The sequence below is a fragment of the Ceratotherium simum genome, chromosome 7 (genome assembly GCF_057802395.1).
Source record: "Ceratotherium simum simum isolate JZ-2026a chromosome 7, ASM5780239v1, whole genome shotgun sequence".
In the NCBI taxonomy this organism is placed as follows: Eukaryota; Metazoa; Chordata; class Mammalia; order Perissodactyla; family Rhinocerotidae; genus Ceratotherium; species Ceratotherium simum.
Window position 1 is genome coordinate 62,687,056 of NC_141906.1, and position 12,962 is coordinate 62,700,017.

Below are 12,962 nucleotides of genomic sequence, written 5' to 3' on the forward strand. Positions count from 1 at the left end.
CAAAGTGTTGTTGTGAGAATAAAATCACAAAATATATGCAAAGCATTGGCACATGTTATGGGTTGAATTGTATCTCACAAAATTCATATGTTGAAGTCCTAACTCCCAATACCTCAAATTGTGACCTTATGTGGAGATATGGTCATTGCACATGTAATTATTAACGTTGTAGGAGAACAGAATTTGTCACCCCAAAATATGTCTCTTTGGTATAAGGATTATTTTAGACTCATTATTTTTAAGAAACACTGGACATGGGAGAAGCCCTGAAAACCAAGGAGAAGTTACATTTTGTAAAACTTGTAAGGGAAATCTCCATTTGTAAGGGTGTCTCCCTCACTGTACCAGGAAGACAGGGATGACTTAATCTCTAGAGACTCTTGTCAGTGGAGGAGGCAGTGATTTAATCTGGATAACAATCTTACCCTTGTTTACTGTGCTTCTCTGGGTAACCTCCCAAACTGACTCCCCCTTCCCCAACTTATCCTTTTGTCTTTACCTGGAGATGGTATTTAAGGTGGTGGCTTCAGCCATTCTGGCGAATTACTCAGTTTTCCTGGGTCCCGCCCATGCATACAGGAGGTATACGTGTAATTATACTTCTGTTCATTTTTCTGCTGTTAATCTGTCTCAGGTCAATTTAATTCTTAGACCAGCCAGAAGAACTTATAAGGGTAGAGGAGAAACTTTTCCTACCTGACAGTTGGCATAGTTGGCAGGATCAAATTTACTGGCTTGAACTCTGCACTCCCCTACCACGTCTGCTGCAGCTGAGAGATCCTGGGACATGTGGCGAAAGCTGGCACAAGGTAAGATTTCTTACCATGTCAGTCTTCCAGAATCTTTGTCTGTGGGGTTCAGTGGAAGTGAGAGTGGTGAGAGTCCTTCTCCTTTCTTTCTAAATTCAGATTAGCAGGAGAAAGTATTTGTGGAACTGATTCCTTGGGCATAGCAATTCTGGTTATTTGGTAGGGTACTCTTGGTTTTATTGATCCTTTTCCTCCCATAGATGGTCACTATTTTTCTTTGTCTCTGTCTGTTGTTTTTTGTCCTTTCATCTTGTTTTATGTCCTAAGAGCTTGGCTCTGAGACCAGCGAGAACATTCTCTGGTCTCTGCCATCCAGAAGATGCACTAAGCAGAGTGTACCTTGGTGGCCAGTCGGATAGACTGGGGTTCTGAGACACAAAGTCACAAGCAGCACTCTCTTTTTCCAGCTGTGCCAGCTCTCAGGGGAGTTTGTCATAAGGGAATCCAGTCCATAAGGGGCCTTAGTCATCTCAACCTTCATTGCTTTGTTAGTGCTGGAAAAGCCCCATTCCAGCAGCCTGCCTGGTGTCACAAATTAGTGGGTTTGTGACTGGAGGCATCTCACATTTACGTGGGAGACCGGAGACATCATTTTCACTATACCATTCTTACCACCTGTAGCAAAAAAAGGGTTTTTATTTTCTTAAGAATATCCTTGGGAATAAACTTTTCGGATCTTGTGAGGACTTCATCCTTTGTACTCTCTTGGGGGACACCTCTTGCATCTTTGGTTAAGCCATAAAAAGGCTTATTGGTTTGAGTCACTATTGAAATTTATAAATCCTACTCATCAATGACCAAATGATGGATCTTTTAAATTAGAAAAACTTTTACATTAAAAAATTTTTTTAGAGAGTTCTCAGTCTAAATAATCGTCCTGCAGTTCTAGAACATAGAACTCTTTTGATTTCTATCTTAGTTGGAAATCTCCCTGATATAAAGATGCAAGTTTAGTTGGATGGGTGGGTCAGTCCCTTGATATTCAGGCTACAACTCAATTCTTTGAGAAATGGAAAACAACTGTCTTTGTCTTGCAAACCTCCACAAAACCAGAAATGTGGCCCTAGAAGCAATTCAAAAGCTCACCTATCTTTACCAATCCCCACACCCCTCCTATTCATCTTAAAATGCTTGTAGACATTATAAAAGATCAGGGCATTGGAAACAGAACTGTCCTGCACTTAATGGAAAATTTAAATAGTAATTACCCTAAACCTCTGATAATAGGCAAATATGCCCCAAAAACTACACCTTGGGAAAAACTTGGATACTTTTTCTATGCCTTTGTTATGTAGATTTTCTACTCCTGTCTTCTCTAGGACCTAAGAGCCATTCTTTGAAATGCAAACTTTATGCAGAATTTTCTCATCAGAACTGCAAAGAAGGTATGTGGAAATTGGGCAAATGAAAAATCTTGTGTCTTCTCCACAAATATTAGTAACTATAAGATCTCTGTTGGCATGTCTATCTGTATGTGTCCATATATGTATATTGTAGATGTGTGATATTTTTCTACCTCCACATGGTATTGCCAAAATTAATTTTAAAAGAGCTCTATTTAATTGACTTAAAGTAAGCACTTACATCAATTATTTCTAAATGTAATAGAAACTAACCCAAATGTTTTTCAAGTTAACATGATATAAAATAAACTTTGGTAAATAAAAGATTATTTAAGTTTGTTGGTTTAATTAAAATATGCATGTCTTCTGAGTTATAAAAACTGGATATAATGCAGACATGCAACTTTCATTCTACCTGAGTTATTTTTTTTTAAGAAGATGTATAAAACTTTATTTTCACAATCTTCTTTTTTTTTGACAAGAAATTAAAATTTTTTTTTTTATTGTAGTAACATTGGTTTATAACATTATATAAATTTCAGGTGTACACCATTATGCTTCTATTCTGCGTAGATTACATCATGTTCACCACCCAAGTACTAATTACATTCCAACACCACACACATGTGCCTAATCATCCCTTTTGCCCTCTGCCCTCCCCCCTTCCCCTCTGGTAACCACCAATCCAATCTCTGTCTCTATGTGTTTGTTTGTTGTTGTTGTTAAGTGCTACTTATGAGTGACATCATATGGTATTTGACCTTTTCCCTCTGACTTATTTTGCTTAGCGTAATACCCTCAATGTCCTTCCATGTTGTCACAAATGACTGGATTTCATCATTTCTTATGGCTGAATAGTATTCCATTGTGTATATATACCACATCTTCTTTATCCATTCCTCCCTTGATGGGCACTTAGATTGCTTCCAAGTCTTGGCTATTGTGAATAATACTGCAATGAACACAGGGGTACATGTATCTTTATGCACTGGTGTTTTCATGTTCTTTGGATAAACACCCAGCAGTGGAATAGCTGGATTCTGTGCTAGTTCTATCCTTAATTTTTTGAGGAATCTCCATACTGTTTTCCATAGTGGCTGCACCAATTTGCACTCCCACCAGCAGTGTATGAGAGTTCCCTTCTCTCCACATTCTCTCCAACACTTGTTGTTTCCTGTGTTATTAATTCTACCTGGGTTATTAATCAAATAAGTTCATGTTATCTCTGTTACAATATTTGTCAGCAAGAAAAATAGCTTGAGAATAGCTGACTTTGTCTAATGTTTCATAAAGTTTTTGTAAGTAATCTAAGTATGATTGCTAAAAATAAATGAATTAAATAGATGTAAATAAGATATTTTAGATGAACTTTTTTTTTTTTTTTTTTTGGTGAGGAAGATTAGCCCTGAGCTAACATCTGTTGCCAATCCTCTTTTTGCTGAGGAAGATTGGCCCTGGGCTAACATCCATGCCCATCTTCCTCTACTTTATATGTGGGATGCCTGCCACAGCATGGCTTGATAAGCGGTGCATAGGTCCATGCCCAGGATCTGAACCTGTGAACCCTGGGCTGCCAAAGCAGAGCATGTGAACTTAACTACTACTACACCAGGATGAACTTTTCAACAATGATTGTTTTATGATATGTCTACTTTAATAAGTTTCCCAAATCTTTTTGGTAACTTGAAGCCTTAAAGTTTTGCTAAGTTAAATTAAATGATAGAAATTTATTGACTATCTAGATCATTTCCAAATAAGACAAAATAATGAAACATTACTACTAAACATAGATCTATCTACTTTTGGCTTCCTATTGCAGAGAAACTAAAGATGTTTGGGTCTGTTAGTAAACATGTCCATGCCATATTAAAAAATTGTACTATGAGGAAGCATATGTTTCTAGAAATTATGAAATGTATTCATAAATTTGCCAATCTAAAGAGTGCTGGTGTGGCAGACAGTTCACAATTGCTTACTTCTTAGTTTTTATTAGAAATTAAGGTTTCTGAGGGCTAAAAATTCTAGTTAACATATGTAGTTAAAACTACTAGAAATAATAAGGGAAATACCTTTGTATGCAAAGAAAGTAGAATGTGTCTTTAGGGAAATAAGAGGTATGAGATATGAAGATACATATTATATATATTTGTTAAGGAAAAAGAAAGTAAATTTGTTCCAAAGTAAAAACTGGTTATGGGAAAGAGGAAAGGACAAAATCTAAATGTAAAAAGTAAAGTTATAGAAGGTTTATGGAGAAGGAATCTTTGGAAAGAAATTTTATGCATGATCAAGACTATCTAAGATGGGAACGAATGAATTTTAATATCAAAAGTAAGCTGGTGCAAAATTAGAATTTGGTTTTCTATCTGTTAAAGAACAAAGTTTTCTTGGACTATTGGTCTGATCTTGATAAGATGTTGTAAAAGGCTTTTCTTTACCTTTTAAAATAATCTACCTAGTAAAATAAGAATTCTTGTTTTGTCAAAATAATTTCCTGTGTTCAAAAGGCTGTCTTTTCTAGTAAAAAAGCTAAGGTTTTTTACAGCTATTTGACTTTTTGCATTTTCCTTTAACACTTTCTATTGTCACTTTAGTTAAACAGATAACTAAGCATTCTTTCACTAAGCATTCAGGATCTTTGTGGCCGAGGAGCTGCTACAGCCTGGGGTGGGGCTGTGCCCTCCTCACCCTTTGGCTCTCTGCCCCCTCCTCCAGGGGGGGCATGAAGCAGGGATGACCTGGAGGTGACTGAGACCCCTGTCTGGAGAGAGAGGCAAGCCCTGTTGACACAGGTCTTTCCTAAGGCCACAAGGTCCAGGCTGGTGGCCCAGGACCATCATGCTACCTTAATAAAGATTCTGGAATTAAAAAAAAAAAAAAAAAAGGGACCCATGATCCTATCTGACCAAGTGTTTTAAAACCCCTTTAATATTTTTGACAAAGTTTCCAAAATCAAATTCTAAATGAAGTCTTTTTGACCTCAACTAACTTTGAAGTGTTCCAGAGGCCCTCGGGAACATGTCAAAGGATTTGTTCCCTCTCCTCATAAAGGGAAATGTTAAACTAATTAGGCTTACTTGATATGTTAAGATTACATGGGAAACATTGTCAAATAAGTAATGATAAACCTTCTCAGGTTATGTGGCATGGGTGAATGTTATTAATATGAATGTTCTAGAAGTTATATAAAATTTCTAAAATTCTGCTATGTCCTGATATACTGTTATCAGTCATAATTCTAGTTATTATCTTAAATGTTATGTGTCACAGAAATAACTAAATTTCCTTATTGCATTATAATGAACTCCTATCTAACCTTTAACCATGGGCATTTTTAAGCCTTTGTCATTTACAAAGAGCTATTGTTTTACTCTGATGCTTCTGCAAATGTGTTTCATCTTCAGACAGATTCATGAAAAGGACTCTGACACTAACTCTAGACTACAGGTTTCTGATAAAATTTCAGATCATACCATTGAAGTGGATAAGGCTTTGCAGAACTCCAACACAGAAACTGATGGCTTCATAAAACTGCTAACAAAAGATAAGATCAACAAGAATTAATTACATAGGACTAAATAAACTAATGAAGTCATAATTTTTATGACTTCTGTTTGAAATATTACTGGTTCTTTAATTTTTTGTTTTCCAGATATCAGGAAACCTTTTCTCTTTAGCTAATGACTTACAGCAATTGGGTAAATTATACCTTTGTAAGCAGAATTGAAACATTTATCTTTTTCTCCCTACCTGACCCCTCCAGAATTCAGAAACTCTCAATGAGTATTCTTATATTTTCATGGCAATATAGTTATTTGCATAAGTCCAAAAGAATCTGTTCTCCTTGTAACAGGACACAACTGGAAGTTGGTTGTATTACCAGGACTTTGACTGGAATGTCATATTTTAGAGAGACATGCATAGACTCAGATAGGATGAGACAGCTTCAAGGAAATAAGATTGACTTTATGGAGCCAATAAAACCCCCTTGGAAAAACAGTCTGGTACCTTGCTTACAGGTGTCCCAGCAGCCTGACTAGGTAAGGAAGGTGACTTCCTGGCAGGCCCAGGAACCTCAAGATATTTTGGGGACCTCAAAAAGAAAGGAATTCACCCAAATTTATAGGTATTGCAGGCAAAGTCTTATGGCATGTCCTTGGATTGGCTTTTCTGGCCTCGAGAGACCTTTAAAAGTTTGATCTGAGATTTGTTATGAAAAGTTCCAGCACAGCAGATTTAAAAGATTCTATGTGGTCAATCACTATTCTTACTGAATTTATATAAAGAGGCCAAGTTCAAAGAATCTAGACTTATTTTGCAAACAAATTAGTCATCATTTGGCTATCTTTGGTAGAAATGACAGTGATTTTAGAGAGAAAAATTATGTTTCAGTAATACACTTGTGGATATTAGATTCTCGTGCTGTTCATTGTCTTTTTATATTTTTTACCTGTAAACTGGACTAGATCCTGAATTCCTCTCATTACAAACCTCCAAACTAACATTTCCAATTTTCTACCATTCTTTTGACTTGGAATCATTGAGAAATAAAGCTACCTTTTTCCCCAGTGCCCTGCAAACTGAAAATGAATGACTTGATATATAAACTTCAGAGAAATCACCATAATAGCTCGTATTTAGATAATCTTCTTCATGCCTATTGCTATGTGGGCCACTCAGAAAGTTTACCTGAACACCAGGTGACATCATCAGAAACATTTCAAACCACACAAGATGCTTCGAGTCAGACATCTAAAAATCTTCTTGAGTGGCTGCCTTCTGGGCTCAGAAAATGGTTTATAGTCTGCTCCAATCATTAACCTTTGTTTTTCTTTTGTTTCCATAGAAATACCTCTTTTTAAATACCTGATTTCTCACACAATACGGGCCTAACTCTGGGAACCAGCTTTGTCACCACCTCCTGAAATGAGATACAACTGTTTAATTGAACTGACCTATTCTCAGGACTGAGTGTGATTGGTTCAATGAGATGGATCAATGTATGAAATTAGCTTCTGGACTGTGAAACTTCTTGGGGAGGTTTCAAAGGTGAGACTGTAGGGGAACAGAATTTGTCACCTCAAAATATGTCTCTTTGGCATAGGATTATTATAGACTGGTTATTTCTAAGAAACACCGGACATGGGAGAAGCTCTGAAAACCAAGGAGATGTCACCCTTTGTAAAATTTATAAGGATGTCTCTCTCACTGTACCAAGAAGAGGGGGATGACTCAATCTCTAGAGACTCTTGTCAGTGGAGAAGGCAATGACTTAAATCTGCATAACAACCTTACCCTTATTTACTGTGCTTTTCTGGGTAACCTCCCATAACTGACTCCCCCCACCCCCAACATGTTCTTTTGTCTATAGCTGAAGATGGTATTTAAGGTGGTGGCTTTGGCCATTTTGGCGAGTTACTCAGTTTTACTGGGTCCCACCCATGCATACAGGAGATATATATGTCATTAAACTTCTGTTAATTTTTCTCCTATTAATCTGTTTTATATTGATTTAATTCTTAGACCAGCCAGAAGAACTTAGAAGTGTAAAGGAGAAATTTTTCCTCCCCAACAGGATGAATGAAGTTACTCAGGTAAACCCTAATCCAATATGATTGGTGTCCCTATAAAAGAAGAAAATTAGGACATAGAGACATGCACACAGGGAGAACATCTTGTGAAGACAATGGCAGAGATTGGGGTGATGCTGGTGATGCTTCTACAAGCCAAGGAATGCCAAAGATTGCTGGCAAACTACCAGAAGTCAGGCAAGAGGCCTGAAACAGATTCTTCCTCACAGGCTTCAGAAGGAACCAACCCTGCCAACACCTTGATCTCAGACTTCTAGCCTCCAAAATTGTGAGACAATACATTTCTGTTGTTTAAGCCACCCAGTGTGGTACTTTGTTACGGCAGCCCTGAGAAACATACAACATGTGATAAGTACTAGTTAATATTAGCTGTTATTAGACCTGTACACTTTTAATCTAATTGTATTGAGGCAACAAGACTGTTTCTACTGTAAATTAAAGTGCATTTTCCAGCTATCATAGATTTATATCCCCAGCCCCCCCAAAATTGTAACATTCTGTGGAGCAACACAGGGCAAAACTCCCAAGAGGGCAGGGGATTTCAATGAAATACAGGAGGGTACCTGCCAACAATGAGAATTGTAAGGGCTTCATTCCCTGACGAGGCTCACACAAGAGACCACGTGACCCCTTAGAGGGGGTAGGATTTGGAGCTCCGTGGTCAACCACATGCTGTAAAGATCTTGGTTCTTATTACCAGAAGGGGCCTTCTGCTGGTTGAAAGGTTGGATTTAATAACCTGTGACATCCTTCTTTATCTCAGTGCATGAATTTCAGCCATTTTCCTTTGACCCTCTAGAAGCCATTTTCCTTTGACCCTCTAGAAGCTGAGAAAGGAAAGTGGGTAAAGAAGCTTGGTGGTAGTTTGTTTCTTTTTCTTTGCTAGGATCTAGAATCTCTAAGAGCTCATTTTATTGAAGACTGAGATCAGCTAGGTAGGATTAAGGCTGAGGAACTGCCCCTAAACCCCTCACCCTATGCCACACACGTCCTCACCATTTCACTCCCAGCTCTACCCAACAAGGCAATGAATAAAAGAGTCTGGAATAAATTGAGCTAGAATAGGAAGCACTGTAAGTTACCATACTTGGCAGACAACTCACCCCAAATCATCCCTTCCCCAGGCTCAAAGAAGAAATTTGGCCTCACTGGGTGGGCTAGAGGGCTGTCAGCAGTTAGAGGGATTTGGTGCTGCCTCTCTCGTGTGTATGATAAAGAGAACAAAGGAAAGAATATTACCTTCGAGGGCAGCCCGAAAGGCCCCACACCCAGGTGGTTGCCACAACTTGCCTCCAGGGCAGACACCCCTCATGTTGGATTGGAATTTTAACTAAAAGGACTTACAGATGTGGGGACCTTGTTTGGTTGTTGATATGAACAAACCAACAAGAAAAGACATCTTGAGACAATTGGAAAAATTTGAACATAGACTGAGCGTTAGATAAAATTAAAGATCTACGGTTGTTTTTATTAGAAGTGATAATGGCACAGTGGTTTTGTAAAAGATAAAAGGCCTTATTGGTTAAAGAGATGTACAGTAAAATGACCTGATTTCTGGGATTTGTTTTAAAATATGCTAGCAAGAAAAAGATAGAGAGAGTGAATGAAAAAAAGATTAGCAAGCTGTTGATAATTTCTTATAGTGAGTGAGAGACACATTGGAGGAACCTCAGGGAGGTTCATTGTATTATTCTCTCTATTTTTATGTGTGGTTGAAAGTTTCCATTAAAAATTTTTTTAAAATAAAAAGAATGGGAAGGGGGAAAACAATCACAAGTCTCCAGGCCTAATGAGGAAGTTCTTCTTTGGGAGGTAAAGGAGAGAGGCATAAAAACCCCACTGAGTTGGTCCTTACAGGAAATAATAACAATAAAGTGACATGAAGAGAACACTAGAACTAGTTTAACAAACATTTAGCTAACATCTACTCTTTACCAAGGCCTGGGATATAATAAACAAGGAGGAATATTAACTCACTGAGTAACCCCTGTGACAAGTGCTTTTACAACATCTCCTTATTTAGTCCTCATAATATCTGTTCAGCAAGCTAGATATTATTTTCATGAATCCTCATGTTGATTATTCATCATTTGCCATGTCTCACCCCCACCCCCGCCCAGATTCATTTTCTACCTCATTCTGCTGTGCTCTGTGCCCCAGCAAGCTGACCACTGCAGATTGCATCACCCAAATCCCTTGCCAGCTGCTTTCCCATACAATTTGGATAATGGGAAGCTCCAGTGGGTCATCTGTGGGCAGGAGGGAGGAAAAGTCATGGTATTTCTTCCCCACTCCCTTCCTGCTTTGGTGTCTTATCTATGGCAGTAGTGGTGCCCTATGCAATTAAAGCTCCACTAATTGGCCCCTCCTGCAGCTCTCACTGTGAGCCAGTAACTCTACTCCTTCTCCTTTTGCCCTCACAAGGAGGGAAATTCTGTTTCCTATCAAGGCCCTTATTGATACAATTCCAAAGCCTACAGGAGATGGTCAAGGGTTTTAAGAGGAGCATCACATGATCAGATTTGTACTTTAGGAAGCTCATCATGGCCATAGTGTGAAGAAGAAATTGGAGGAGGAAAAAACCAGGTGAGAATATGGACATTTAGGAGGTTATGTCAAGACAAGAGATTATGGAGACAGTGGGGATTAAAAGAAGCAGATTGATTCAAGACACATTAAGGAAGCAGAATTAATAAGACTTGGCAATCAATTGGACATAGAAAAATAAGAAATGACAATCATCATCTGGATAGTCAGCACAAAAAAGAGAAAAGAGGGTGAAAAAATCACAGAAAAAAAAATACAGTGTTCAATGTGTAACATCCAACACTACTTAAGAGACAAGGCCCTCAAATTTAGCCAATCTATTCCCAATGGTATCTCCATCTGTATTGTAGAGATGCATGCATCAGCAGGCATAGACTGGGAACCTCTGAATCATGCAACTAACCTCCAATTCTGGTGCCAGGATTACAAAGCAATCTTAATAAGCATAAATAAGCTTCTCACATAAATCTACCTAGGGAAAGAGAAATAAATACTCAGGTCATGGGCATTCTGGTCTACATGATATTTATTTCACTACAGATTATCAAATTTCTACTCTGTTTTATGCATAAGACCACCTGATTTGATTCCTGTGACTATCTCCAGAGTGAGCCAGTCCACTCTGCGACCCTAGAAGGGTTTCCAGATCTGCAAATAAACAACACAGGCTCTTTTCCATCCCAGGACCTCTACATGTATTTGCCGTTCCCTCTCCTTAAGAAACACCTTCTGTCCCACTCCACTTTGTCTGACTAATTCTAACTTGTCCTTTACAACCCCAGCTTCAAGGTTATTTTCCCCACAAAGCCTTCTCTAATCTCTATGCTTACCTGTCTTAATTATGTGGAACAACGGGAAGTCACAAAATTTGTATGCTCACCTCTGCATCCCCAGAACCTAGCTCAATGCCTGGCCCATAATGTGTCTTCCTTATTGGGCTGAAAGTATCCTGAGATCACAATATTTATCAATACATTTTTAATATCTTTCCAGGGTGCCAAGAACAATGCCTGGTACACAGTAGATCAATAAATACTTGTCAAATATATAAATGACAAAATGTAACAAGTGTGTTCTTTCTCTCTATATTTCAGGGAAAATATAATAAATAATCATGATATCAGAGTCAAACAAATCCAAAGGAACCTCCAGGAAACAAAAATGTGCAAATGTGCCAAGAGGTTTTACAGAGTAAGCCCATATGGGATTTTAAAAAACAACACAAGTGCTGTAGAACTTTATTGTGAATTAGATCTGCCAATATCAATGCTGAAGAAGCCAATCCTGAAGCCAAATGCCAGCATTTGTTTCCCAAACACTGATTAAAACAAATGTTTTTCAGTTGCCATAGCTTTTGGATCTATTTTTGACAGGCACACTGAATGTAGCAAATAAGATGGAAACTCTGTCTCCCTTAATTGTTGTTTGACATTAAGAAAGCTAACCTCACTAGTGAGGACAGGAAACACTAGCCTTACAACCACAAAAGATTATTTTCCTTGGTTCTAGGCAGCCAACTCCAGTACTATCTTTGTGATGGTTTGTCATTTCTACTAGCAGCATGTGCCTTAAAATTGAACACAGCCTCAAAGTAACCTTCAAGTTTGGAAACTAGTTAAAATTAGACTAAGCCCTGTGTCATTGCATAAAAGCACCAACAATATCTCTTCAATACTGTGTGTAGCCCCTATATATTATCATTACTTATTATTATGGAAATTTAATATGTACAAAATTAGAAGAGTAAAAGGATCTGAAGTACCTTTCACCCAGCTTCAACAATTACCAATTGTGAAAGGAGAACTCAGACACAAAACCATTAAGAAAAGAATTTTTACTTTCACTATTTTGTAAGGGGGACCATACTTCAGAACAACTGAGCTCTCCAAACAAAGAACACGGTAGGTATTTAGAGAAAAAAATGAGAAGTTGCCATGATTACAGTCAGTTTGCTCCTCATTTGATTAACATATTGCAAGGGTTGTTGTCAATCTGTAGACATCAATACTACAAAAATCAGGAATAAAGTTGTTTGCGTTAGGTTGTTAGCAGCTTACAAGAAGGGCTCAGGTTTTCATTCAGAGGCTGGAATTAGAGTGTTTCTGTCTATTCTTAGTTTATTTAAGAATGCCAAGTGTTTGGGGGTTTTTTGTGGTTGTTGTTTTGTTTTGTTTTGTTTTTTTGTGACCATGGTACATGATGTGCTAAGTCAAAATGGCAGCAGGACAACTATCATTCCTGCTTACTTTGTTCCCCATTCTGGCCAGTTCCTGCCCCTTAAGCATAGACTTGACCATATACGTGTTTCTTCAGCAATTTTCTGATTCATATCATTATCTTGGTGGGTGTTCTCTATTTGGCCAGTTTAATTTACATAAGAGCCACAAAAGGTGTTGATTAATACATGAAGATTTCCTTACCGTATGGTTTTGAAAAACTAAAGCCATATGATACTAATGCTTGGAGAATTACCTTCTGCCTAGAGGTTTCATAAAGCTCCCAGTCACACTTCCATCACATCAGTGTTACAGAAGTATTTTAATTGCTGTTATCCACTTGTCATTTCTAAGTCTAGGAACAAAAGACATCCAGTTGCATCTACCAAGCTTTTCCTGCAGTAGCTACATAACTGGGGTGTCCTTCCTTCTCTGAGATCCTCAAGTCTGCCAATG

The 12,962-nt window shown here is 38.0% G+C and overlaps 1 long non-coding RNA gene across 1 annotated transcript; it reads left to right on the plus strand.

The window, feature by feature from the left end:
• Window positions 1-564: 564 nt before the first annotated feature.
• On the plus strand, window positions 565-7,312 carry LOC147916688 (uncharacterized). Its single transcript, XR_015552802.1, has 3 exons — window positions 565-809; window positions 2,129-2,194; window positions 6,999-7,312. It is a non-coding gene; the product is annotated as an uncharacterized LOC147916688 (long non-coding RNA).
• Window positions 7,313-12,962: the final 5,650 nt, after the last annotated feature.